This window comes from Canis lupus, chromosome 24 (assembly GCF_048164855.1).
Source record: "Canis lupus baileyi chromosome 24, mCanLup2.hap1, whole genome shotgun sequence".
NCBI classification, from domain to species: Eukaryota; Metazoa; Chordata; class Mammalia; order Carnivora; family Canidae; genus Canis; species Canis lupus.
The window spans coordinates 22,504,305-22,532,123 of NC_132861.1; the positions used below are offsets into that span (position 1 = coordinate 22,504,305).

Here is a 27,819-nt window from a genome sequence, read left to right on the forward strand (position 1 = left end):
TCTAATTCATTGGAAGTTTAATAATCTCCTCTATGTCTCATTAAATCTGAAATTAAGTGGTTAACAAAAGATCCTGGCTTGTTAGATTTTTCTTTCCTTACAGATGAAATTCTTGTAAACAGAGATGAGTTACTGGTTTAAATGTTTCCCACAGCTGGATTTGGAAAACCACTGTTTTATTAGTTCTAGACTGGAAAAACTAAGTTCTTGTGTGAGGGAGGAGGAAGCCAGACTCACAGAGGGTGGGGTAGAAGAGGGGGGAAGGCATGAGTGGTGAGAAGGGTGTGGCTCAGAGCAGCAACCAGATTGCCTAAACCCCAAAGCAGAGGCGTGGGAAGGAAGAACCCAGCCAGACTTTGAATCTCCCCAATGATTCTGCCTAACAATTTCATTTTGCCTTGGGGAGGTACAAACTTTCAGAAAAAAATATTTATTGAGCACTTCCTGCGTGCAAAGTAGACAAAGAGAGGCAACAAACATAAGGGAGAAAATATGTACATGATGACAATGACTACTTAAAAGTTCATGTCTGTGACAGTAGTAATGGAACAGACTAAAGTGATTCCCAACTTTTTTGAGCTGAGCCACTCTTTTTTATTTCTAGTGAGTATAACTTTATTAATTAATTACTTTTAATTAATAAAGTTAAATTCTATGTGTTAAAAAATATGTATATTTAACAAGCAGTTAATTTGAACCTAGCTTTTATGTGATGTAATTTTACTTATCACAAAGTGCAGTTGTTATAAAAAATGGTTCTGGAGTTTGCTTCAAATTAATCCTTACTAAAGCCATAGCCAGGTGCTGCTAAGAAAAATACATCTGTCATGGCCCTCTTTGGGTCCTCTATTATTTGTGTCTAGCTGGCAACATGTCATTTGCTGATCTTCTATATATTATTCCTTGTCACATGACATCTTGAGTGGCTCCTTTTTAACATTAAACTTTTGGGGCAGATCCCCACATGTAATACCTACTTGAATTATTTGTTGACTGAGGAAATATGTATTTATATTTATATAAAGCTATTGTGAAATCAAAATGTCTTTCTTGATTATAACAATGACACATATTTAAAAGTAGTAAAGAATATATGGGTGAGACATGTTATTGACTTGGCTTAGTGATCAGATTGGGGAGCATGTAGATTCACAGACCACATTACAGTACTGTCAGGCCCCAAGGGCAACCGCTGCAGGATTTTGAGGTAGATAGTACATTTAGCTGGATGCCTGGGGAAGACTTCATTGATGAGACTGCCTTTGAACACCGTGCTGCCAGTCCTCCTGTTTGTAAACTTTGTACCATGAGAATGTAGCTGAAGGTGTCATCTTGTCAGATTGCTGAGCAGGATCTAAAAGCTGTCACTACTCTCTATAGTGGCTTTTAGGAAAAGGATGACTGTTTTACTGGCCAAATGTGACTTTAGCTGGCATTGGAATTTGAGTGACTAGAGGAATTTCTCCCTCTGGAACTCTGGAATGCTTATACTAATCTTTTTCTACACAGAATTTGCACCCAATATTGGTTTCCTATTCTTTAAAGCAGGACCCCGTGCCCCAATCATTTTCATATTTAGCCTATGAGAAAGGTCTAGTAAAAAGAACTCAGTATAAAATGTGTTGCTTAGGAGATGATGGAGCTCTTTCCCTGAAGCGGATTCCGTGGGGTCATTGTCTAGATCACTCAGAGGACCTTCCAGCATCCCTGAAGTTCCATATGACACTGTCCCCTGCCACAAGCTTTTTGGTACAAGGTACCTGCATGCCCCCAAGTGCATCATTTTAATTTTTTATCCAGAGACTTAAAATTTGGACCTGGGAGAAATGAAGCTGAGTTACATTGATGATGGCTTTCTATAGAGGAGGCCATGGACTTTAATTCATCCTTCAGTTCCATGGGTTTCTCCAATATCTTCCCAATAACCGCCAACCTTTTTTTTTTTTTTTTTTAATTTTCTTAAGCTAAGCAGAAGTGAGTTCTATTATTTGCAACCCAGAGAACTTTAGTTATATAATAGGTATTTTGGGTCAGGGAAGTGAATTATTCCATGTTGGACTCTATGCTAAATCCATTGAAAAGTTTAAGGATTCTTAAAATTGAGAGTTGTACCCCACATATGCATTATAAAGTCATGGGATTTATACTACCAGTGGGAGTCTGAATAAATGATCATTTATGACCAATCTTGTGTTTTATTAGAGGTGGATGGAGAATAGCTATTCTTCCTCCCTTCCTCTTCCAGTTACATAAGACTTTCCCATGTGCAGAAAGGTCTTTTCACTGACCCCGTGGAAGGCTCATCTAATGGTTTGGCATCACTAGACTTGACCAAGCTTGTCTGGCTTAATACCATTTTTAAAGGGGCAGTGCTTCTATTTCCTTCCCTAACCATCAGAACTATTTCTAGAAGGAATGAGTAAAAACAGTACCTTATTTAAAGCACTAATTTTATATTGGTAAATGTAAAAAATAGAAATGTTATTTTTAAAAAAGGAATATACATGCACATATTATACAAATAAAGTAAAAAATAAAACAAGTATTTTTGTTAGAAGATTTAAGAATAAATAGAGCAAAGTGCTAGTAGCTATTGGAAGCAACAGTGGAATCACAGATGCTCCCTTCCCCACCATTTTCTCCAGTTTCCCAGAATTTCCAGAATGTGGTATCATTGCATCTATAATAGTTTTTGAAAACATGGAACACAGGCAGAATAAACAAATACACCTAGTCCACTCTAGGGTTTAAAAATTAAGGGAGCGAGGGAGGCAAGAAGAAAGGGAGTGAGAGAGAAAGGGAGGAGTGGAGGAAGGAAGGAAGGAAGGAAGAAGGAAGAAAAGAGTGAAACCAAATATTTTCAAGTATTATCAGGTTGTCAGGGGATAAAAACCTGGTAAAACAGTCTTGAGAAACTTTAAACTTTGATTTTTGGTCTTGAAGCACTGGGAGATTTTTGTGTTTATTTTCAGTTTATGAAAGACTGAGTCATGTTTGTATCAACATTTAAAAAAAAATGGAATAGAAACTAATGCATCTTTTTCTTCATTGTAACTATTTGCAATGCTTGATACCCCCAGGGATGAAGCAGTTGCTGCTCAGAGAACTGCTACAGGTTTTTAATTTCAGGGTTATTGGACGGAGTTGTCCACTTTATCTATTTGCCTAAAATAGGTTATATGAACAACAAAGATACATAAGAGAAACCTCTTCTAGGTAAAAAAAAAATGATGATAATAACCTTTTTTAAAGTGTAGGTGACAACATCACATTAGTTTAAGCACAGTTTGTAACATAGTAATTCAAGTTTATATGTTATGCTATCCTTACACAAGTGTGGCTACTATCTGTCACCATACAATGCTATTAACAATACCACTGACTATATTTGCTATACTGTACCTTTCATCCCTGTGACTTATTAATTTTGTGACTGGAAGTCTGTATTTCCCACTCCTCTTCACTCATTTTGCCCATCCCCCATCCCCTCCAGCAACCCTCAGTTTGTTGAAAACAGCAACTGAAAGGTTGCCATTCAAATCCATAGATTTCCTCCCTCATGATCAGTCCCAGTATGGAAAAAAAAAGTACCAAAATCGTGTAGCTCTTGCATATAAAATAGGGAAGAATTGAAGACCAACATTTAAAGTAAAAATGGAATGCACATGATAACCTGTTGCACTGTCTGGTGAGAAGAAATGCGTAACACTAGGAAACTACAAAAGCACCATCCTGGGAGGTAAACCTCTGGTCTGTATGTAATCTGGGTTAGCATAAATCGTTCCAATTCCATTAATTACCATCCTTTTAAGAGCACTCCAAATCAGCACATCCTCCCCTTTGGATGAATCAAATGGGCAGAATGGTTGTAAAATACTTCTTTGGCTAATATGGATAATGACAAGAGGAGGGTGTAGTACCATTAGGGCAGAACATAACAAATATTTAACAAATATTTAATAATTGCTATGATCAGTGGAGTGCCATGTGTCTCCATTCTGGTCAGAGTTCATATTTTTGTTTTTCAAAGTTTACATCATAGCAAGAGTGTAGATAGATACCTATAAAGCTTTTTCAGCAATTGGAAAAAAATATTCTAGTTTAAGCATGGTGCTAGTGTAATCAAGATCACAATTTTGATCTCCAGATAGGCAAATTAAATAAAACAGTCTAGTTCACATTTATAAACTGAACCCCCAACTGGAACTGGCCTTTTAAGCAATGTGCAGCACTAGACATAAGATGACTGGGCTACAGAATATTTATGCCATATTTGCCTGTCACAATTATTAGAAAAAGCAATACAAAGACCTTGGCCTTATATTTGGGGGACAGCACATTATTAACAATACAGTGAGAAAGTGCTAGACCTAGGTTCAAGCCCAGGCCACTTACCAGCTGTATGACCTTGGGCTCTTGAGCCATTGTTACATCTGGAAAATAGAAAAAAAATAAGATTTCTTCCTTTATTACAAGAGTGTTGTGGAGAATAAATGAAACAATGAATAAGAAATCTCTTTGCAACCCTTAAGTGTTTATATAACTAGAAGATACTATTAATATTTATAGCATAAATGCTCAGAGGTTTTTTTTTTTTAAGAGTTACTGTTACATGTTCATTTTGTTTTCCCCTGGGGTAGCTTGAAAAAATGTGGCCTGCATTTCTGTTATGATGGCATGTAGACCTCTGCTTCATCAAAGTCAGAGACAAACTTTCATAAATCCTTCTTCTTTATTGAAACAGAAACCCCATATGTCTCCTGTGGCACATTATCACCAACAAATATTCAGTTATGATAAATGATCGTGAGGCAAAGTTGATGGCCACTGCATAATTATCCTTCCCCGTAAATTACACTAAAAACAACATTGTGTAATACCTGCAAGACAAGGCTGGCTTTTAGGGAAGTTATTTTTAGTTAAGAGGGTGGAGAGTAAAAGAGATGGGCATGGCACACAGAACTGCCTCCTGATGATCTGTAAAATACCAAGGATAAGTAGCAGTGAACGTTACTTTGCTTTCTGTTTTACATCCACCCCTTCATCCTGCACAGCTGAGTTGTAAATATTAAAACCACAGACACAGAGAAAGAAGCTCTTAATTGTCTTCCTTCCACTGAAGTGGCTTTGGTTTAAAAGTCACACAAGATCGCAGAAATGATCTCTTTAAAAAATTAACTTGGTGCAGAGAGAAGCACTTCAGTGACCTGTGAGGGAAAGTGAGAGGGAGCAAGATGTTTCTTCTTGTATTCATATCTTAAACTTAAATCTTTGCAAAGCCCCTGGGTACCAGTCGGAGTATCAACATCTGGGTCACAGAAAAGTGCTGCCTCGTGTTCTCAGAAGTCCTGAGATATGTCAGGAGGAGGGGAATCAGATGAGGAGGGCTTATCAGAAAGATGACTTCTCACTCCTATCAGGATTCATGCTAAATATATTTTCCTCAGGCTTTTAAATAGAACACTCTTCTAGTTTCTTGAGATACAATGCAGAGCTTCTGTACAACTACCGACATGAGGAAAGGACCGAGATTCTTGTTGAGGAAGGCATTGCACCTCCTTTGGGGAAGGCTTCGGTTTTGATCCATTTCTCATGAAAGAGAGAAGAAGGCCTTTGCCAATCCCCCCCCCCCCCCCCCCGGATACTATGTTCACTAAATCATCTGGTAGAGGCTGGTGAAAGATAAAATGAATATTAAAAATATTGACATAGATGCTTATTTAAGGATATACATGATGGGATCCATGAGAATGTCTGCTAACACCTAATGTCCATCAATAACCAAGAAAATATTGCGTGTGCTTGCTTTGACATTTCTTTTCTCAGTTTTTTGTCCTAATGGTTGATATTTTTACAAAGGGTTATTAGGGTATCTGACAATGGCAATTATGCTGGTGGTAATTTCCCACAACCTAGACTAATTGCTGGGTCATTAAAATAATCATAAAGATCTTTTAAAATTATTTTGCAAATAGTCCACTATAAGCATGATTTAATATCTCATTTTCTGATGGCTTTTAGCTATGATATATATTAATGAAAACAGTGCAATTTTATATGAAAGTAGCCCTGGCTTTTTTTCTAGGATGAGTTTAGGAACTGGATATTATTTGAGAGTATTTAGCTAGAGGATGCCGCCTCCTGTGTAGTTCTGAAGGGAATCATTCATAAAAAGAATAACATCAAATAAGAAATAGCACATTTGCTTTTTAAAATACTTTTTGAGTCTGATCTAAGTATGATACTACCACCTACTCTCTTCAACATGAATCATTTCACCCCATGAAAAAGAGGTTTGGCAGTACAGTACAAAGGATTTGGGTAACTTCAGAGAGTGAGACAATATTAAAACAAGCCTCAAGATCAAGTTGTGTGACCAACAGGTACTTTCTAGCTTTTTCCTGTGTATGCTGCATATAGGTGGGGGTGCAAAAATACATACAATAAATTGTATAATAAGTGGCTGTTATAGAGGGATAAAAACCTAGGCTCTAGGATCATATGGTTTTGGTCCTAATCAAAGTAACATTCCTTGGTATGAGATGTCCGTGCTCCTAAGATGGAGTATGTGGCTTACACTAGAGGCTGATGTGGCGCTTTCAATCTTTCAGAATCCTCAAAATTGAAGTTCTGCCCTCTTTACCTCTGGCTAGCTATGTGATACAGCCCCCCCCGCCCCCCCCCCCCCCCCCCGCCCACTGCTTACTGAAGCAATGATCGGCCAGCCCAAGTAGCATGCAGAAAGAAAGAAATGGCTGCTGGTTTCTAAGACATGGTGGCATCATTGATCCTTCTGCACGGCCTTAACTGAATGTCTCAAAGTAACCTTAAAATTAATGTGTCCAAGACAGGGGTCTCCATATCCAACCCTTATTTTATTTATTTTTTTAAAGATTTATTTATTTGAGAGAGAAAGAGAGAGAAAGAGAACAAAAGCTGAGGGAGAGGCAGAGAATCTCAAGGAGACTGCATTTAGCATGGAGCCTGATGTGGGGCTTGATCTCAAGACCCTTAGATCATGACCTGAGCTGAAACCAAGAGTCAGAGGCTTAACCCACTGAGCCACCTAGGTGTCCCTCCAAGCCCTATTTTAAATGTGCATATCCCCAAGTCTTTCCTGTATCAGTTAATAATACCCAATTGATTATGCTAAAAATCTGTTTTGCCCTAAATTCCTCATTTTTCCTTCTCCCATCTACAATATCTGGTCCATCAAGAAGGCCTCTTGATTTTACCACCAAAATGTCTTCTAAATTCATACCCTTCTCACTGTTCTTATGCTACTATACTAGTGCAGGCCTCCACAATTTCTGCCTGGATTATTGGGACAGTGTTGTAACTTTGGCCCTGCTTCCATTCTTGCTTTACTACAGTCATTCTCAGCACCAAGAGTCAGGGTATAAAATGCAAATCGATTCACATCCATTCCTCTGTGCAGTCTTCTTGGGGCTTCCCACTGCATTTCAAATAAAATCTCAACCTCCTGGCCAACCTGGCCATCATGGTCCTCATGGTTCTTCATAGTGGCTGTTCACTTCTTGCTCCTATTCTTGACTACCTCCACCCTACCCCTGACTCTGCTCCAGTCTCCTTGGCCTTGCTTTATCTGATCTTTGACTGATTCCTTTTTACTTAGCTAACTTGACACCTCCTTAAAGAGGCCTTTTCTGATCCCTTAAACTAAATAAGCCGCCTCCATCCCAGACCCATTACTCCACTCTATTTTATTCTTAGCATCTTGAATCTAAGATGATCCCATTTGTTGAGATGTACATATTATCACCACCTGTTGCAATAGAAGTTTCAAGTCTATTCATTGCCACATCCCCAAGGACAGAAACAGTGTTGGGCTTGCTCAATAAGCCAGCATTATTTATTGAGCTTTTCAGTAAGTAATAATTTAATAAATGAGTAATTTTAAAAAGTCATCCCTTCGGGATCCCTGGGTGGCGCAGCGGTTTGGCACCTGCCTTTGGCCCAGGGCGCGATCCTGGAGACCCGGGATCGAATCCCACATCGGGCTCCCGGTGCATGGAGCCTGCTTCTCCCTCTGCCTGTGTCTCTGCCTCTCTCTCTCTCACTGTGTGCCTATCATAAAAAAAAAAAAAAAAAAATTTAAAAAGTCATCCCTTCAAAGTCAATGTTGTCCCATCAGTGTTCTGCAGTAGGACCAGTGAATTTGGCATTTTTGCCTTTTGGGAAGAATCAAGAAGGAAGGTAAGAGAGATGTGAGTACATGGGTGAATATTTTCCTCTCACTTTAGACAAAGCAATTAATAAGCAAGTATTGAGTTCCTGCTGTGTATTAAGTAGCATGTGTTAGGTACTGTTACAGACATGAGTTACTGAGCGTATTCTGTAGTGGGATGTGTGTGTGAGCAACACAAATCAACAAAAGGAGAATTATATATGCTAATAATTACAATAGAAATTTAGAGGGAAAGATCAGTGTGAAATACAATAGTTGGTCTAGGCTTGATGAAAAAAAGAGGATCATTCTCTGATACATGAAGACAGAGAATCTGAAAAAGCAGAGAAAAGGAGAAGGTCTTCCCAGGCAGAGGATGGGTCATAAATGAAGAAAAAGAAGAGGAAACAAATATTGATTTGGGTCTCACTTTGCTGTTAGAAAGCCAGGAAGAAACTGGATTTGATTCTGCTCAAACTATGCATATTTAGAATGCTCAGATATTTATAGAGTCCAAAGAATTCAGACTGGGCCTATAGAAACAAATAAGTGGGATGGAAGGTGATTTATTAGAGCATTCCTTTCCTCTCTAAAGCTCTGTGGTATTTTTCTTGGGAACTGGATTTCATTCATTAAGCAAGTATTTATTACCCACCTCTTCTGTACCAAGCACTGTGCTTGTCACTGGGGATCAAGAGTAAACAAGAGATCACAATCCTTGTTCCCAGAAGCTTATAGACTCTCCAAGGAGAGAAACAGTATGTGAATAAATTCTTAATGATTTGAGCATAATTTAGAAATTGTACATTTCAGGCTAATTCTTTTATACCAATAATGTGGGAAGAGATAGAGAAAGAGGGTGGTTTGGAGAGGAAAGGATACTATTAATAGGTCATTTGTACCTATTTGTCTGTTTGTACCAGTGTGTTAGAAAGGATAGCAATGAGGCTGCCCCCTTTTGTAGTTTGTGATAAAACAGAAAAGCACAGGGGTATCTGGGTGGCTCATTTGGTTAAGCACCTGATTCTGGGTTTTGATTATGATAGAAAGGGATTCCTTAGAGAATTGTGGACTATCTCAGCTTTAACTTAGTTCTTTATCTTGTACTTTGGACTAGAATTCCATTCTGCAAAGGGAGTGATTTAAATACCTGTTGGTTATGTTAGATTCATGTTTTATCCTGGAGTCTTACTCTAAAATCTTCATGATGGACCTTGAAGATCTGTTTTCATAAATATACATAGTATATTTAAAAAGATAAGTTCTCGGGACACCTGGGTGGCTCAGTGGTTTGGTGCCTGCCTTCAGCCCAGGGCATGATCTTGGAGACCTGGGATTGAGTCCCTCATTGGGCTCCCTGCATGGAGCCTGCTTCTCCCTCTGCCTGTGTCTCTGCCTCTTTCTCCATCTCTCATGAATAAAGAACTAAAATCTTAAAAAAAACAAAAAATTAAAAAAAAAAACCCATAAGTTCTCAAATGTAAAATCAACTCTAAACAAAGCCAAGTACACTTTGCCATGATTGAACAATTACCAATTATCAGGTGTTTATTGCAGCTTTATTCTTCCTGTGTTAGTCTGCTAGGGCCACCATAACAAAATACCACAGACTGGATGGTTTAAATAACAGAAAGGTCTGTTTTACAGTTCTAGAGGCTAGAAGTCCAAGATCAAGATGTTGGCAGATTTGCTTTCATCTGAGGCCTCTCTTCTTGCAGAGAGCTGTCTTCTCCCTGTGAGGCCATGGTCTCCTCTGTGCATGAATCCTGATGTCTCCTTCTTTGTGTGTCCATACTTCCTCTTCTTACAAGAGCAGCATGCAGATTGGATTAGAGCCAACCCTAATGGCCTCATTTTAATTAATCATCACTTTAAAGACCTTGTTTTGAAATACAGCCGCATTCTGAGGTACTGGAGGTTAGGGCTTCAACATTTGAATTTGGGGGGAACACAATTCAGTCATAACACTTCTCAATCCTAATATACAGTTTTGGTCCTACAGGCAATGAGTGGGACTCAGAGAATTGGTAGAGTACTTTCTTTGGGGCAGTTGGTGGCTTCTCACCCGTCCTCCCAGAGCTCAGTGATAGAACGGAAGAGTGCTAATAGGAACTTTTAAAGTTCTGCATTTCCTTTCTGTTATGCCCTAAAATTCTACAGAAAGAAGAGGCCTGAGCTCTAATTTTGTCCTGACCTAGAGAGATAAAGATGGTATGCTGCAAGATTTCATTCAAGGAGGATGTTACTTGTAGTTGGTGAATGACAGCTTTGTGTAAGAGGTGACATTCCAGCAGGGCCTTGGAGAATGGGCAGCCGTCAGATGTGAAGAAATCAGAGTGTAAGAGGCAAGACAAAGGCCTTGTCTTGTGGGAAAGTGTATGTGTAAGGACATTATTTCTTGTAAATCTTGCAAATACATGAGGCATTTATGTAAGTTATTACATTGAATTCCCCCCAGGACCCCTGTAAGCTAAGCTAAACAAGAATTTACAGTCCTTTTCAATGATGAGGAAATAAAAACTCAGAGAGGTTGAACGGCTAAGTTAGAAAGATAGGTTTGAACACACCTGCCTGAGTTCAGAGTTCTCACTAAGAGGCACGTGTATTAATTTTCTATTGTTGCTGCAACAAATTAGTACAGATTTTATTTTAAACAACTACATTTTATTATCTCACAGTTTTTTAGGTCAAAAGTCTAGGTGTGCTCAATGGCTTTTCAGCTCTGGGTCTCACAGGGCTGAAATCAAGGTGCTGGCTGGCCTGGATCCTAACATGGAGGTTCTGGGGAATAATTTGCTTCCAGCCTCATTCAGGTCATTGGTAGAATTTGGCTCCATGTATTTATATGACTGAGGTCCCTGTTTCCCGGGTGACTGTTGTCAGCTAAAGGTCAGTTCCAGCTTCCAGGGGCTGTTCACATTCCCTGTTTGTGGTCCTTTTAATTGGGCAAAGCCAGCAGTGGCAAGTTGAGTCCTTGTTAGACCTCCTGTCTTTCTTACCTCCCCTTCCGCTTCATCTCGCTTGCCTCTAGCTAGAGAAAGTTCTTTGCTTTTAAGGCTCATGTAATTAGTTTGGAGCTACCAGATAATCCATGATGATCTCCTTACTTAGGGCTCATACCTCAAATCACAGCTGTAAAGTCTCATTTGCCATGGAAGGTAATATATTCACAGGCTCCACAGATTGGGGTGTGAACATGGGGACTCTTCTGCCTACCACAGTAGTGGTGGGAAGGATGACATCACTAGAGACTGGAATTCTAGGGGCTGGGCTGGGCTGAGGCATTAACTTTCTTTTGGATGTAATGAAAACCTATTAGAACTGTTTGGCAGCTAGACAGCCAACGGAGAGGACAGGGTAGAGGATAGGGCTGTGTCTTGTTAAGAAATGATTCCATTTATATAACATTCTCGAAATGAAAAACAATTGTTGAAATGGGTAATAGATTGACAGCTGTCAGGAGTTAGGGATGGGAGTAAGAATAGTTAAAGGAAAGGTTGGGGGTATGAGGTAGGTGGTAATGGTTAAATATGGTGGCACAGGATCCTTGTGATGATGGAAATGTTCTTTAACTTTTCTACGGAGGTGGATATACAAATTTACATGTGAAATTACACAGAACTAAATAAACACACATACACACAAATGAGAACAAATAAGAGTGGGGAAATCTGAATAGGATCAGTGGATTGAATCCATGTCAGTAGGTCTTGATTGTGATATTGCACTGAAGTTTTTCAGGATGTTGCCATTGGGAAGCCTGAGTGGAGGGCTCTAGCGATTTCTCTATATTGTTTCTAACAACTGCATGTGAATCTATAATGATCTCAAAATGAAAAATCTAATTAAAAATAATACAATGAAATGCATTTCATATCCATCACATTGACAAAAATGAAAATGTTGGACAATCAGTGTGGGCAAGGAAATGTGAACTTTCCTCCCCTCCTGATGGGAATGTAAATGTGCTTAACAATCTTTGGAAAACCATTTGCATATTTAACAACTGCCCAAAGTATACTAAACATGACTGAAAAAGTCTATTCTCGGATAGGACCAATTACATCTTTATGAGTCTTGGTGCAAAATAAAAATGCAAAACCCCTTATTCAGAAATTAAGAATTCGAGATGGAATGGTAGAGCTTTAAAGCAAGTGCAGTGTCCTCCCGAATGCAGGGCCCTATATGACTGCATATGTTTCATACTGTCCCTGCCTAGGGAATACACCTTAAAGAATCTCTTGGATCATGAATTCCAAAACATGTACAAGAATGTTCAGAGCAGTACTGTTGATAATATCAAATGACTGGGAACAGCCCAAATGTAGATGAATAAATTGTGGTACAGATGCACTAAAAGATTAATCAGCAAGGAAAGTGAATGACTTTCAGTTACTTATGAAAAGGTTTAGAGCATGCTACCTTCAAATGACATATTGAATATTTTAGGCTGAAGGGTTTTGAGAAAACAGCAAAAACAGGAAGGCCACTCTGATCTCCTCCTGCCTCCCCTTTATTCCCTTAAACAGGTAGTAAAAGCCTTATTTGAGAGGTGCCCTGACTACCTGTCCCTGGAGCAAGGTTACATCTTATCTCTGAAGATACAGGTTTGCCAAGAAGAATCCCCAAATACAGGCCTTGCTGTTTCCCCCAGTTTACTACTCTGACCTCATATTCATCAACCTGTCATATTCCTCCATGACTGTCCACTTTTCATCAAACCAAGCATAAAATATGTGTCTGTTTCTTTGGGTCTTCTTTTTCTTATGAAGGCTCTTATGTCACATAAAACTTATATTAGCTAAATGTATGCATTTCCCCTGTCAATCTATCTTTGTCAGTATAATTTTTAGACCTAGGAAGGGACCTTAAGAGGGTAAGGAAAACTTTTTCCTCCTCTACACTTACAACCTCATGGAAGCATCTGAACAAAATGCTGACTAAAGAAAGTCCCCCAAAGAATGCATACAATCCTATATCCATATAAAGTTTTAAAAAACTGCAAAACTGAACTATATATTATTTAGGGAAACAAATATATGTAGTAAAACTATTAAGAAAAACAAAGAAATGATGAATTTAGAACCCAGAAGAGTGGTTCCTTGTAAGGGGAGCAAGGGATTGGGGCTGGGGAAGGATGGCTGGGAGGGCCATCAGAGTTATGGGGGTGTCCTTTTTTATAAACAGGAGGGGTGAGAATGGGGAGAGAGGGGAACCCTCTTACACTTTTGTGGGAATGCAAACTGGTATAGTCACTCTGGAAAAGTGTGAAGGTTCCTCAAAAAGTTAAAAATAGTATTACCCTATGATCCAGCAATTGCACTACTAGGTATTTACCAAAGCATACAAACATAGTGATTTGAAGGGGCACCCGCACTCCAATGTTCATAGCAGCAGTGTCCACAATAGCCAAACCATGGAAATAGACATAAATACAAACTATGGAAATACACATAAATACATACACATACATACACACACACACACACACACACACACACACACACACACGAATATCACTCAGCCATCAAAGAGAATGAAATCTTGACATTTGTGAGGACATGGATAGAACTAGATGGGATTAGCTAAGCAGAATAAGTCACTCAGAGAAAAATAATTATATAATTTTATTCATGTGAAATTTAAGAAACCGATGAACATATGGGAAGGGAAGGAAAAGCAAAGTAAGAACAAAATTGAGAGGGAGGCAAACCATAGGAGATGCTGAACTCTAGGAAACAAACTGAGGGTTTCTGGGTAGGTGAGGTGGGGAGGGATAATTGGGTGATGAGCACTGAGGAGGGCACTTGATGTAATGAGCACTGGGTGTTATATGCAACTGATTAATCACTGTACTCTACCTCTGAAACTAATAATAAAAAGGCTCATGGGTATGTGGGTTTTTGTTGAATCACTATTTTCCATGTATTCCACATATTATATTAGTTTTTATTAACTATTTAATAATTTAAAAACCAATTTAAGCAAGTTGGCATTATTTTGTGGGGGGGAAAATGGACAGTTTATTTACAGTAGGAAGTTTCCAGACCTTTCTGCCTTTTTACAAGCTTTTAGATGCATTTTCTACTTTTATTACGTGGTGGGAGTTGATAATTTAAATATACCCACTACTCAGATGTCCAAAGAAAATACAATTCTTTGTTTTCTATAATCTAATTTTCCTCACCCACTCTCATGCTGCTGGGTAGTGATAGTCAGGGGAAGCAGGGGCCACAGCCAGGCCCTCTGTGTCTGTGGGTTTCAGTGGTCTTTTTCAGGTGACTCACTCTCTTGGGAAATGATGAGTCATTCAGATGTCTTCTTTCTTTCTCTTATCCTCCTTGGATATATAGAGCCCAAGAGTGTGACATGCTGGCAAAGAGGAAGGGGTTTCTAGGCTAGACCTTCTTGTTGTCCTCTGGAGCCTTGCTGGTATTCATGGGGGATTTACCTGCTTCCTGGCCTTCTGCCAGTGCCCATGTGACAAAGGGAGGAACTTCTGGTTTCCTCTTGGCTCCATCAGGTCCTGGCAACCCTGCTCATCCTTCCCCTGCTGATTCTGAGAGCATAAGTGGTTACTCTGAGTCTCAGCAACAATCTCCAGCAAGCCCTCTGAAGTTCTTCACAGGCACCTTTCCCCTTGCTGTGACAGCTCCCAGCTCAGGCCCACTGTTCTCAATTCCATGGCCTTCCTCTTAGTCCTGGCATATGAAAGAACTTTTCCTCATGTTACACAGGAGTGGTAGGCGGTTCAAGAGTGGTAATCAGGCTCTCCTCATCAAACCAGATGACCCTGCATTTTTTAAAAAGATTTTATTTATTTATTGATGAAAGACACAGAGAGAGAGAGAGGCAGAGACACAGGCAGAGAGAGAAGCAGGCTCCATGCAGGGAGCCTGATGTGGGACTCGATCCTGGGACTCCAGGATCACACCCTGAGCCAAAGGCAGCCGCCCAACCGCTGAGCCACCCAGGCGTCCCTGACCCTGCATTTTTATCCAGCTGCAGGTATGCCTGTTGCCTGGACCACCCTGCACTGCTCTGGTTTTAGCTCTTCTCTCTTGTGCAATACTGCTCCCCTTCAGGAAATAGGCCTGGAAGGGAGTTTTCCCACTTTTGTCTGACCCTTGTCTCCCCAATCCCGGCTTTCTCTTTTATGCATTCTATGAAGGCAGAAGGGCTGGGCCTGGCATTCCCTCTTACCTTGTGACTTCTATGCCACTCCCTCCTTCTTCCTACTTCCTTCCCTGGGCAGGGGAAGAAACTACCTCCGAGAAAGGGAAGATGGAGTCCTAACATTAATTTTTGGCATTTAAGGATTTTCAAGCTAATTTGTCCAAGGACATTTTTGCCTTAGTTTCAGGTAAATAAACCCATTTTAAGCTACTAATAAGAAAGGAAGGTCCTGCAGGGAAAGTCAATCAAAGGTAGAAAGTGGAACAACTACTCACTTGTGAAACAGCAACCACGGCACTTTGCGCATCCTGGTTATCTTCTTTGATCTTTATGCTTGGCCTGGAGGGGAATAAAATATAAGTGGCTAAGAACTTAAACTTGTAAATGAGGAGCGTTTCCCCTTTTGCAGTAAGTGGGCATGTAATTTGACCTTCACTTTACACCAAAAACCAAAATAAACCACAGATAATTCGAGTTAAATGTGAGAAAATGAAAATGTAGAAAAACTGGAAAAATAGGATTAAGTATTTATCAGACATCAGGACGGGCAAGGACACAGTAAACTTAGAAATGGCAATGGAAGTCATGAGGAAAAGAATGGGCAAATTTGACCATATGAAATTAGTTTTTAAATTAAAATTAATTTTTACTTAATATTTCTACCTATGATTTAAAAATGTTAAAATAGAAGTATCATTAATTATATTTTAGTTATATTTTCATTAATACTGAATTAAATATTAATTTAATCTTAATGTATTTTTTAAATTAAATTTGCTTTATCCTAACTGGCTATTCGTGGAATTGGTCATAGGCAAATTGGATTTTAAATGATCTGGTTTGGGGGGAAACTGGCCAATTCCACCTCAGTGGGGCATGGTGATAGGAACAGAGAGAAGAGATGTGAATAATGTTATTAGAGGCAAAGACAGGATTGGTGACCTACTAGATACAGAAGGCAAGTAGGATGAAGGAGTCAAGAACGATGGGATGCCTGGGTGGCTCAGCGGTTGAGCATCTGCCTTTGGCTCAGCATGGTGTGATCCTGGAGTCCCAGGATCAAGTCCCACATCGGACTTCCTGCATGGAGCCTGCTTCTCCCTCTGTCTGTGTCTCTGCCTCTCTCTCTCTCTCTCTCTCTCTCTGTCTCTCATGAATAAATAAATAGAATCTTAAAAAAAAAAAAAAAAAAGAATGAATCTGAGGTTTTGGCCCAAGGCCACTGGGAGGGTGGCCAAATTGCAATCTGAGAGAGAGAGAAGCGGTTTTGGCTATTCTAAGTAGAAATCGCTACCAGTCCTTGGTTCTCAAACTTCAGTCTGTAGCAGAATCACTGTAGGATTTGTTAAAACACATGTTGCTGGTTCCATCCCCAGGGTTGCTGATCAGTGGGTATGGGTTGGGTTAGAAATTTACATTTCTAATAGGTTCTCAAGTGATACTATGCTGCTGACCAAGGGACCTCACTTTAAGAATCACCATCTAGTTTTTGAGGTGGAGGTGGTGGGAGGTATCCAGTAGAGAGGGCCTGGAGAGAGATCATGCCCAGACAGAAGATAATAATTGCTCCTATTTACTGTAAAGCTTCCCATTGGTGTGCCAATATTGGGCCTAAGTATTGATCATCCCCTGGGGAAGGGCTACCGGGTGGGGAGGGGTTGGGAAGATGGAGAGGCCAGAGACCTTGGGCCAATTGTCTTTGACCTGAGCAGCTGTCTCCATTTACCCTAGAGTGCATACAAACATTATCATTTTGCTTATGTAAGCAGTGGTATGAAAAACTGTAAAATATTGGAAAGCACTGATTTGCTGAGTGTTTATTCTGTGGCAGGCTCAAGTGATATCTCCATGAGCAAGATGCTATTATTATCCAGATTTAAGACAGGAGAAAATGGAGGTTTAGAGAGGATAAACTACTTCAGTGGTTCACTTCAATGTCACATGGCTAGTAATTGGCAGATTCAGGATTAAAGCCCTGTCTGGCCCATTTCCAAACCTTGAGCTTCTAATTATTATTTCTCTTAAAGGATTTGAACATTATCTGCATAGAGGTGATATTTAAAACAATGGGATTTGATGAAACTACCAGGAAAGAGGGTTTAGAGAGAAATGTTCAAGTCTAGTACCTTGGGGAACATCTAGGTTTAGGGCATATGGAGAAGAAATTGAGTCCTAGGCTATATCATAGAAATGAAAAGAGAAGAAGGCATAAAGAAAGAATTTCACTAGTGTCACATACCTTGGAACTGTCAAGAAAGGAAAAGGCTGAGGAAAGGCCACTGAACTTTGAGACTAAGGTCACTGTTGATCTTTAAAGGAACTATTTCACTGGAGAAGTAAAGATGAGAAGCTTTGTGTTTACCTGTTGCTGATTAACAAACAACTCCAGATATAGTCTTAAAATAATAGCATCCTTTAATGTTTCTCACACTTCTGTGAATTGATTTGGTTCAGCTGGGTAATTCTTCAGCTCCATCTGGTGTTAACTGGGGCCTGAGAGGCTGGAGTTATGGGAGGTTTGATTGGCCAGAAATATCCAAAGTGGCTCACTCACATGACAGTGAGTGCTGGCTGTTGGCCAAAAGTACTGGTTATCCAATATAGGTAGAGAGTTTATCCATGAGAACTGAGTTTCTCACAGCATAGCAGTGGGATTGTAAGAAGGTATATTTCAAGTACATAAAAGTCAGAACCCTAGATCTCTGAAGCCACACTCTGAATTTAACCTTATTTCAACCATATTCTTATAGTAAAAAGCAAGCCACAAGGCCAGCTGGATTCAAGCCAGATTCACGAGTTTGAGAAATAGACTCTACTTCTCAATGGGAGAAGTAGCCAAGAATTTGAAACCATTTTTAATTTGCCACAGGGTGGGTGATGAGAAGGTAGATGTGGTTAATATATACTATTTATATTATTTATATTATAGTAAATATTATAATAAAGGGGAAAAGAGTATAATGGTCATTGTTTGAGAGCACAGACGTTTTAGGGAAGGGCTTTCCTAGGATATAGATGAGAATATAGATTATGTAGTACTGTGTACCAATATGACCTCAAACTTGTAGCCTAAAACCACAACCATTATGATTTTAGTTTCTGTGGATCAGGAGTCTAGGCATGGCCAAGTTGATCCTCTGCCATGAGGATCTTACAAAGCTGCAAAGTGTTGTTTGGGGCTGCAGTCTCATCTAATGCTTAACTGGGGGACAGCCCACTTCCAGGCTGTCATAGCTTTTAGCAGCACTCAGTTCCTTGTGGGGTATTGGACCAAGGCCCACAGTTTTGGTGGCTGTTGGCTGGAGGCCACTCTTAGTTCCTTGCCACATGAGACTTCCCAGCATGCACTTGCTTTCTGAAAGCCAGCAAGAGAAAATGAGTGTCTTTAGAAGACAGGCATTATGTATTTTAATCACATACATGTAATTATGTACATCCTGTCACATTTGCCATATTCTAATTGTTAGAGAACAAGTCACAGGTACCACCTGCACTCAAGGGCAGGGAACGCACAAGGTCATGAATACCAGGAGGTGGGCATTATAGGGACCATCTTAGACTTGGTTTGTCACAGAAGACTTGAATTTATTTATAGTGTGTAAGGCAAAGACCAGAGTAATGGAAAAATATCAATCATTAGAGATAGGTCAGGGATAACTGGTGGGCAGTGGTTAAGGTCACATGTAAGTTAGATTTGGAAAGGAGGACTTTTCATCTTAAATATATAGGAAGAGGGAAGTAATTGAAGAAAGTAAGAGAAGTTGGGATCCCTGGGTGGCGCAGCGGTTTGGCGCCTGCCTTTGGCCCAGGGCGCGATCCTGGAGACCCAGGATCGAGTCCCACATCGGGCTCCCGGTGCATGGAGCCTGCTTCTCCCTCTGCCTGTTTCTCTGCCTCTCTCTCTCTCTCTCTCTCTCTCTCTGTGTAACTATCATAAATAAATAAAAATTAAAAAAAATTAAAAAAGAAAGTAAGAGAAGTTTTAAAGTGTGAAGACGGAAAGTTTCTAAGAGAGTCCTCATCAGTGGATCTTCCTGACAAATAGGAAGTGATACTATTTCCTAAGCCTGAGTGTTGAGGAGGGATTCGTGCTTTGAGGAAAGTGGAAAATATTTGAAATAGGTACTATGGAGAATGTTATAGATGCTGAATAGAAGTGAAAATAGGGGGAGAAAAAGATAATAAATAGAAGATTGGGCTATATTGTTTATCATAGATCAATTTAAAACTACTGACAAACAGTAAGAATGAAGTTAAAATACCATTTTATCGCATTTTATCACACATATCATGTGCGATGATGAGATTCAAGCTATGTAAAGAGGCAAATAAAGTCAAGAAAAGTAAAAAAATGCTAAGAACAGAGAGTTTGAAGGGTGTGATTTTTCCAAGAAGGCAAATAGTAGGTTCAATAATACTAAGAAAGTGGTATAGCAAAGAGAATTTTTAAAATTCTTAATCTTATTTGAATTTCCAACAAAATCAGAAACACTCTGTTCTTGAAATATTCTCCTCCCTCAGCTTCCATAACACACACTCTCTGGGTTGTATCCTACTTTTTTGGAGTCTTGATTTTGTTCAGCAACTCTTGTTCCTCTCTTCATCCTGAGGGTTTTCCCGTAGGCCTGCTTCTCTTCTTAACCTCACAGGATGCTTTCATCCAATCCCATGGATTGAATTACTCTCCAAAGGCTGACAAGTTCCAAAAGTAATATTTCTGGTCCAGATTTTCTCATTAGTTTCAGCCTATGCCCAGCTGCCTTCATGTCCCAGGCAGTGAAGCTGGACATTGCAAAAATAGAAAGCATCATTTTCCCCTCTCTTCTTGCCCTCCTTTTCCTCTAGTGTTCCCTATTTTGGGGAATGGCACCAATACCCACTTATTTGCTCCACTAGGAAACTCAGTGTCATCTTTGACACTACTCTTTTTTTCACCTTATAGCCATCTGTAACACTTTATCACTCCCCCTTTCTATGTTGCCACTCTTCCACTCCACTGTCATATTTTTAAAGATTACTGCATTAGGTTTCTACACTACCTCACTACTTCTAATGTTAATACTCTACAATCTGTTTTCCTCCTTGTAGTCACAGGGAGCTTGCAAAATGCAAATCTTATTATGTCCATACACCCTTCCTGACACACATACACCACTTAAAATCCTTCTCTGGAAAAAAAAAAAAATCCTTCATTGACTTTCTATTGACCCTAGAATAAATTATACAGGATAAAATTTACTGAGAACTTATTATGTAGTAGGCACTAGGATTCTCACTATACATGTTAAAGAACAAATCCTTAGCATGATCTTTCAGGACTTTCATTATCTGGTCCTTATGTAACTCTATAGTCACATCTCTGTCTATACTTCCTTCTTCACCTGGCTCATTCCAACTCATCCTTCAGATAACAGCTTGGAGATTTCTACCTCCAGGAAGCCTCCCTATTTTTGGGCTCAAATTGTCTTATGGAACATGAACCTAGTACATTCTTCAGAATTAACCTTCTCATTTGTCTATCTCCAAAACTATTCTGTCTTATTAGTTATTGTACATGCAGTGTCTTTCACAGTACCTTGGTCATAGTGGTTGTTCAATAAATATTTGTTAAAACAATTCCAAGCACTGATAGAATTCAAAGGAATTGCTCTGTGTGTGGCTTTACACCTTCCCTTATCTCTTTTCCCATATTGTTAGCCGTTTTTCACACTTAAAAAAATAGATATATAATATTCAGTTTTGAGTTTATGTTAGGAAATTATGAAATCTACCATTATCCACAAATCTTCAGTAGACTCCACAATACAAAAGAGCTTTGAATAAAAAAAAAATAGGAGGAAATAGGGGTTCAACAGCTGTATTTCCTATATAGGTGATTAAACTGTGTAGATAAAGGGTAGAATTCAAGAAGTAAGGAATGAGTGAGATCTAGAATTAAGTTGAAGAGAAAATGGTAGCCAGAGGTGACTAGGCAAAAACATAACCCCATGAAATCTATGGAGATGTTGGGAGGGTCAGAGGATTTCCAAGACTATATGAACTGTAGATGTGAGCCAATTTTATTTTAATCTCAAAACACGAAGTGACTCCAATTGACACTGAGTTGTGAAAATCAAATGTATGTCTGTGATTATCTTTATCTTTATGTTACGACCACAAACAATTGAGCATTGTCTTTAGCTATGTGGAACAATAGAAGGGATGGGAAGGAAGGATTATCAACACATTTGGGTAAAGACAGTGTATTTTTGAGAATATTTGAAAAAACTTTTGTAAATGCGATAGCTTTAAGTCCTTGTAGAGGAGCTCAAAAGAAGGCATGCCTTACCCTTGACAGAGTACAAATTTTGGTGTTGTAGAATGTATAGGATGTCTGTTTTTTTTTTCTTTCCAACTAAATGTATATCTTTCCTCACTTCCCTTTTTTCATAACTTCATCCCTTTGTTATTTTAGATACAGCATTCCTGGGCATTGTTGACACTCATCACCTGGCATCCCATCCCATTAGATCGGAGTGGTAGGAAGAGTTTATGAGAAGGCATGTAGACCTCCGTGATCCTGCCTGGAGACCAGCATGGGAGATGAGTGAGGGCAATGGTTCTAATGAGATCCCCAGTCAAGGAGCATTAGCATCACTTGGGATGATATTTGCTAAAAATGTGTTCTTAGGCCCTAATTAAGATCTAAGTCAGAATCTCTGGGGGTGGGACAATTAGTCTATGCTTTCATAAGCTCTTCAGGTGATCCTGTTACATGTGAAATTTTGAGAACTACCCTGGGCTGGGTTTTTGCCATGAGTCATTTAGTAACCACAAGTGATAGGTACATAAGATTAATTTTCTGTTCTCCTCAAAAGGCTTACTACTGAGATGTCTTTGGGAGTTAGATTCTTTAAGTAATGATGATAAAAAAAAAACAAAAAACATATCTGTAGAATACTGAATAAGTAGCCTGAGAAACACAATGGCTGCCAACTAGGCTTTTTATGTGGAACACAGTTCAGTTCATAAAATTCCAGAGAGTACTTGAAGTAAAGCCTACCTCTCTAATTCTCACTTTGACAATCCCATGTCTTGAGTTCTGTTGTATTTCTAGTACAAGCTATAAAAATCATCCCACTTCCTTTTTTACATTCATCACAATCACTCCCAATACAAATGAACCTCAGTTTACTGTGAAGTGTCTGGATTTCCTCTAAGCTGCAGAGCTGCTTTTCTCGGCATTCTTGCCTCCACATGACTAGAGATTAAGAAATGTCTGTGTGCATGCTCCTGGGCTTACATTTAGTTTCCCTGTTGATATTGGGTATGAGGGAGTAATGGATAAAAAATGGTGACAATTACTTTCATTCTGAAGGAAGCTGGAAGGCATGAATTCAACAAATATTAATCATTATCATTTTGTGTGCTATGTAATGAGAAAGGAATATAGATAAAAGACAATGATAGGTAGTATAATAAGGATGTATATAAAATACAGAAAACTAGATGAGGAACAATTAATGGGGTGCCTGGTCCTTGGCATGCATGATATAAGCTCTTCCAGTAACATCCTTTGATACACAGTTTCACATTATTTTGCATATATTTTTATTTATATCATATGAATGCTACATCAAAACATCCATACGTATTTTTACAGATTTTATTTATTTATTCATGAGAAACACACACAGAGAGAGACAGGGAGAGACACAGGCAGAGGGAGAAGCAGGCTTCATACAGGATGCCTGATGTGGGACTTGATTACGGGACTCCTGGATCACACCCTGAGCCAAAGGCGGACACTCGACCACTGAGCCACCCAGGCATCCCAAAACATCCATATTTTAAGTAGATAAAATACAAATTAATTCAATGTAGGGAATATATTGTAATAATGTAATAAAGCATAAGTATATATTCTCTTGCTTATCACCTAAAACTGGAGTTAATACTGAAGTCATAAACAACCAAGACATATATTAATAGTATTTTAGGAGAAAGAAAGAGATCTTAACCAATATCCAGAACATTATCTAATTCAGTATAGAAGCATGGGCTCCCAATACCTAATCACACATATACATTGAGATTGTAACTATCCTCAGAGAGGCCTTCTCAGGCCTTCCTACATAAAGTGGTCCCCTGCATCCCTTTGTTTTTGCAGAGAACCTCAATACATCTTACTCTTATTTTGTTTATTACTTGTTCATGATCTCACCCTCCCACTGGAATATAACTTCCATGAGGACATGTGCTGTGTCCTTCCTGCTCACGACTATATCCTAGCACTCAGAACAATATCTGACTCCTAGAAGGAGTATAATGGTTGAATGAATGAATATGCACATGACAAGACCAAAGTACAACATGAAAAAATAAAGGTAGTTGTGTGATTAGAAGAAGTACTTTTTAATGCAGGACTTCCTTCAATATTAGCTTAGTATTTCAATATTAAAAATATTTTAATGTGAATTTTAATTATGGAGGCATATTCCAAAGGAAAGACCTGACAAGCTGATTTCCATCTGTGTTATTTAGCTTGCAAACTATAGTTGTCACCCTAGGTTCTATCTCTTAATTAGAGAGGAAGTCTGAGAAATCAAAGACCTTCCTTCATGGAATTCTGTTTTCTTACACAGCCAGGCAAGTCTCAGCATCATGTCTTCTAGGAGTAATGAAGCTTGTCATGCTTTTCAGTTAATACCCAATCTCTCGCTTTTCATGTCCCCTCTTTTATCTTCTTGTGTTCTACCATCACATCATCCCTGATTCATGCTGGTAGATGAGCGCTATTTTCAGAGTCCCATCTTAACTTCAAAATTTAGTTCAAGTCCCTAAACAGACCTAGCAGAACTTAAACTGCATTTTAATAAATGACACTAGTTACCACCTATTTTATGTGCTAATAGATGACCAAACATTTCATAGAGCAATTCTGTGAAGTCAGTCTCTATGTTCATGATGAAATATTAAGCAATTGTCCCAAACAGCAGAGTGTGGATGGGAGATATAGTTCTATGCCAGAGGGTTCGGCTAGCCTCATGTGTGCTGCCTATGATATAAGGCACTCAGCATATGCTCCCATCCCAGCCTCTACCTTTCTAAAACACAAATAGCTGAAAAGCCAAAGGCAACATTTATCTTGACTCCCTTGCAGCTAGGGTTCTGGGGGTGAACATATTTCAGCAACAAGATACACTTGTGGAAGCTGGAAGGCAAGCAGAATTCATTTTGTACTGCTGAGGCCTGAAGTTTACAGTTGGACTCAGCCCAGTGAGTTTGGAAGGCATTTGTTTTAGCAGAAGAGGCAACAATAGTATCAACCTTCTGATTCTGTCTGATTTTCACCTATGGTGGTAGTACATCTTTGAAATCGGAAGTCTGGTGGTGGCTTCCCAACTACTTGTACTAGGCTGTGATTTCGTAGGTGCTTGATATCCTGTATGAAATCTCATTCTGCTTGGAAACATTGACAGCAACTATTCTCTTGGTAAAAAGCCTACTAGGAAGTCAATTAAATTTGCTCTGTATGACTGCTTTGGGCTTTTTGTTTTTGTTTTAGGAGTAAGAATAATGCATAATAAGTGCTCAATAAATACTTACTGAATGTAGTACTTACCCAATACAAAGAAGTTTTATTGAAAAATCAAATTATGTGTTCTACATTAAGCAAATTATAGTATTTTAAAGTCTCTAAATATTCCAGTATATTAATTTATAAGACAAATATGAGGCATACAGTAATGACCAAAACTTACTTCTTGACATACAAATGGCCAACAGACACATGAAAAAATGATGCACATCACTTGGTATCAGGGAAATACAAATCAAAACAACAATGAGATACCACCTTACACCAGTCAGAATGGCTAAAATTAACAAGACAGGAAACAATAAATGTTTGCTAGGATGCAGAGAAAGTAGGAATGCAGGCTGGTGCAGCCACTCTGGAAAATGGTGTGGAAGTTCCTTAAGAAGTTAAAAATAAAGATACTCTATGAACCAGCAATTGCACTACTAGTTATTTACCCCAAAGATACAAATATAGTGATCCAAAGGGGCCCCTGCACCCCAATGTTCATAGCAACACATTAGCCAAACTGTGGAAAGAGCTGAGATGTCCATTGACAGATGAATGGATAAGGAAGATGTTATATATATATATAATGGAATATTACTCGGCCATCAGAAAGGACAAATACCATTTGCATTGACATGGATGGAACTGGAGGGTATTATGCTAAGTGAAAGGCAATTATATGGCTTCAGTCATATGTGGAATATAAGAATATAAGAAACAGTGCAGAGGATCATAGGGTAAGGGAGGAAAAACTGAATGGGAAGTCATTAGAGAGGGAGAAAAACCATGAGAAACTCTTAACTATAAGAGAGACTCTTAACCCTCTTAACTGAGGATTGCTGGAGGAGAGGTGGGTAGGGAGATGGGGTACTGGGTAATGAGCACTAAGGAGGGCATGTGATGTAATGAGCACTGGGTGTTATATGCAACTATTAGATCATTGCACACTAAATCTGAAACTAAGTATGTACTTTATGTTGGCTAATTGAATTTAAACTAAAAAAAGAAAAAAACCCTTACATCTTACCTTAAATAAAAGTGGTACAAGATGTAGTGCTTCATGCTATCATAAAGATGCAAGTAAAATACCATGAGGTCAGATTTGCAATTATTTACTTCTTTCCCTGAAAGAGGATTATTCATCTTTACCCCCATAGACTATGGACTTGGCCATGTGATTTGCTTTGGCCAATGGAATGTGAGAGAACCAAACACGTGTCACTTCTAAGCAAGAGATGCAAGAGTTATGAGTTTCTACCAGTTCCGTTCTTTCTTTCAGCTAAAGAGTAACCAGATTGGGTGATCCTTTAGGCTGGATCTCAGAATGGAAGGATACACAATACATATGTAATGAGAGTAAGAAAACTTTATTTTAATTCACTGAAATTTGGGGTCTTTTTTGCTCTTGCATAGAAATAGGTTGGTACTCATGGAAGACAGAAATTTTATTTTGTGGCAATTTTGCGTAAGCAGGAAGAGGTGCAATGTGAGATTTACGCTGAGACATAAGCAAGATTTCAATGGACAGAGAAGAAAGAAGAAAGAATATATCCATATATGCAAAGATACAGATGTGGAAAAATTCAGTCTGGGGCAATAGTAATAAATAATCTGATAGATCTAGAAAATATGGTATGAATGGAGAGAAGTAGAAGAAGGGCTGGGAAAAGTTTTTCAACCATGTTTAAGGGATTTTTAAAAAAAAATTTTTATTTATTTATGATAGAGAGAGAGAGAGAGAGAGAGAGAGAGAGACAGGCAGAGGGAGAAGCAGGCTCCATGCACTGGGAGCCCGACGTGGGATTCAATCCCGGGTCTCCAGGATCGCACCCTGGGCCAAAGGCAGGCGCTAAACCGCTGTGCCGCCCAGGGATCCCTGTTTAAGGGATTTGAACCTCAGGGGCTTGAGGTTGCAGCCTTTCTTGAAGTAGACATTGAAGACAGTCTCTGGAAGAGATAGCCATCAAGAAGATGTCTCTGGATTGAAAACCATTTAGAGGCTGAGGGGAAAGGGCTGGCTCAGAGGTAATAGTTGAAGAAACAAGAGAGAGGAAAATTGGGATCAAAGATCAGAAGGAGGCTTGGAAAAGTTCTTCTGATGTTAGGAAAGAAAAACAGTAACAAACATAAACAAAGATAATGAGAAATTCGGAAGCACAGTGACTTTGCACCAGATGCCCTGATTTTAGTGAAGGGAGGAGGGGGAGTGTTGAAAGTGATGGTGGGTATGGGGTAAAACAGCCTTGGGAGTGAGAATCATTGCCTCAGATGAGGAAACAGACTCAGAGGGATCACATGAGTTGCCATGAGAGTGAAGCAATGCACACGGGCCAACAAGTAAAGTACCTAGAAAAATTCCTGGCACTCAGTAAATGTTTGACTCCTCTTTTATTTTTCTTCATGTAACTTACCAGATCCCTGAATATAGATTCTTTCCAGTCCAGGGACCATGGGTCAGTGACTGCTCTGCTAATGCATTCCTTCTTCCTGACCCATGCTTTTTACTGTATGGTCACTCAGGCACTGCCCCATCCCAGAAAATCCCACCTTTCACTTTCAGGGTTCACAGGCTGGCATCCTCCCATAAACCCCAATCTCAGAGTCTGTGATGTCACTTTTGAGTCAATTTCATGTTTGCTTCAGTCTCAGCCCTCTTACATGCTTGTTGACTCACATGGTTTCTTAAACTCTATTTTATAGAATCAGACATTTGAGAAGTGGCAAAATTGGTTTGCATGCAGACACTGAATCAAAGATTTACCTCAAACCCAACAAAGTAAATGAAGCCAGAATGCAGCTTCTGCTTGGCATTTAGCAGGGATGGCACAGATTTCCCCAGCATAGCACATGGAGGAACAAGTGAACAGCATTCCCTGAAGTATTACCA

At 39.2% G+C, this 27,819-nt stretch overlaps 1 long non-coding RNA gene across 2 annotated transcripts in view; it reads left to right on the top strand.

Moving 5' to 3' along the window:
- LOC140615883 (uncharacterized) overlaps positions 1 to 25,340 on the top strand; it is a 62,539-nt gene extending 37,199 nt beyond the window's left edge. For both annotated transcript variants that reach the window (XR_012016395.1, XR_012016394.1), the window contains exon 3: positions 21,819 to 25,340. This is a non-coding gene — a long non-coding RNA (uncharacterized lncRNA). The remainder of the gene's footprint in view (positions 1 to 21,818) is intronic.
- The last annotated feature ends 2,479 nt before the right edge of the window (positions 25,341 to 27,819 follow it).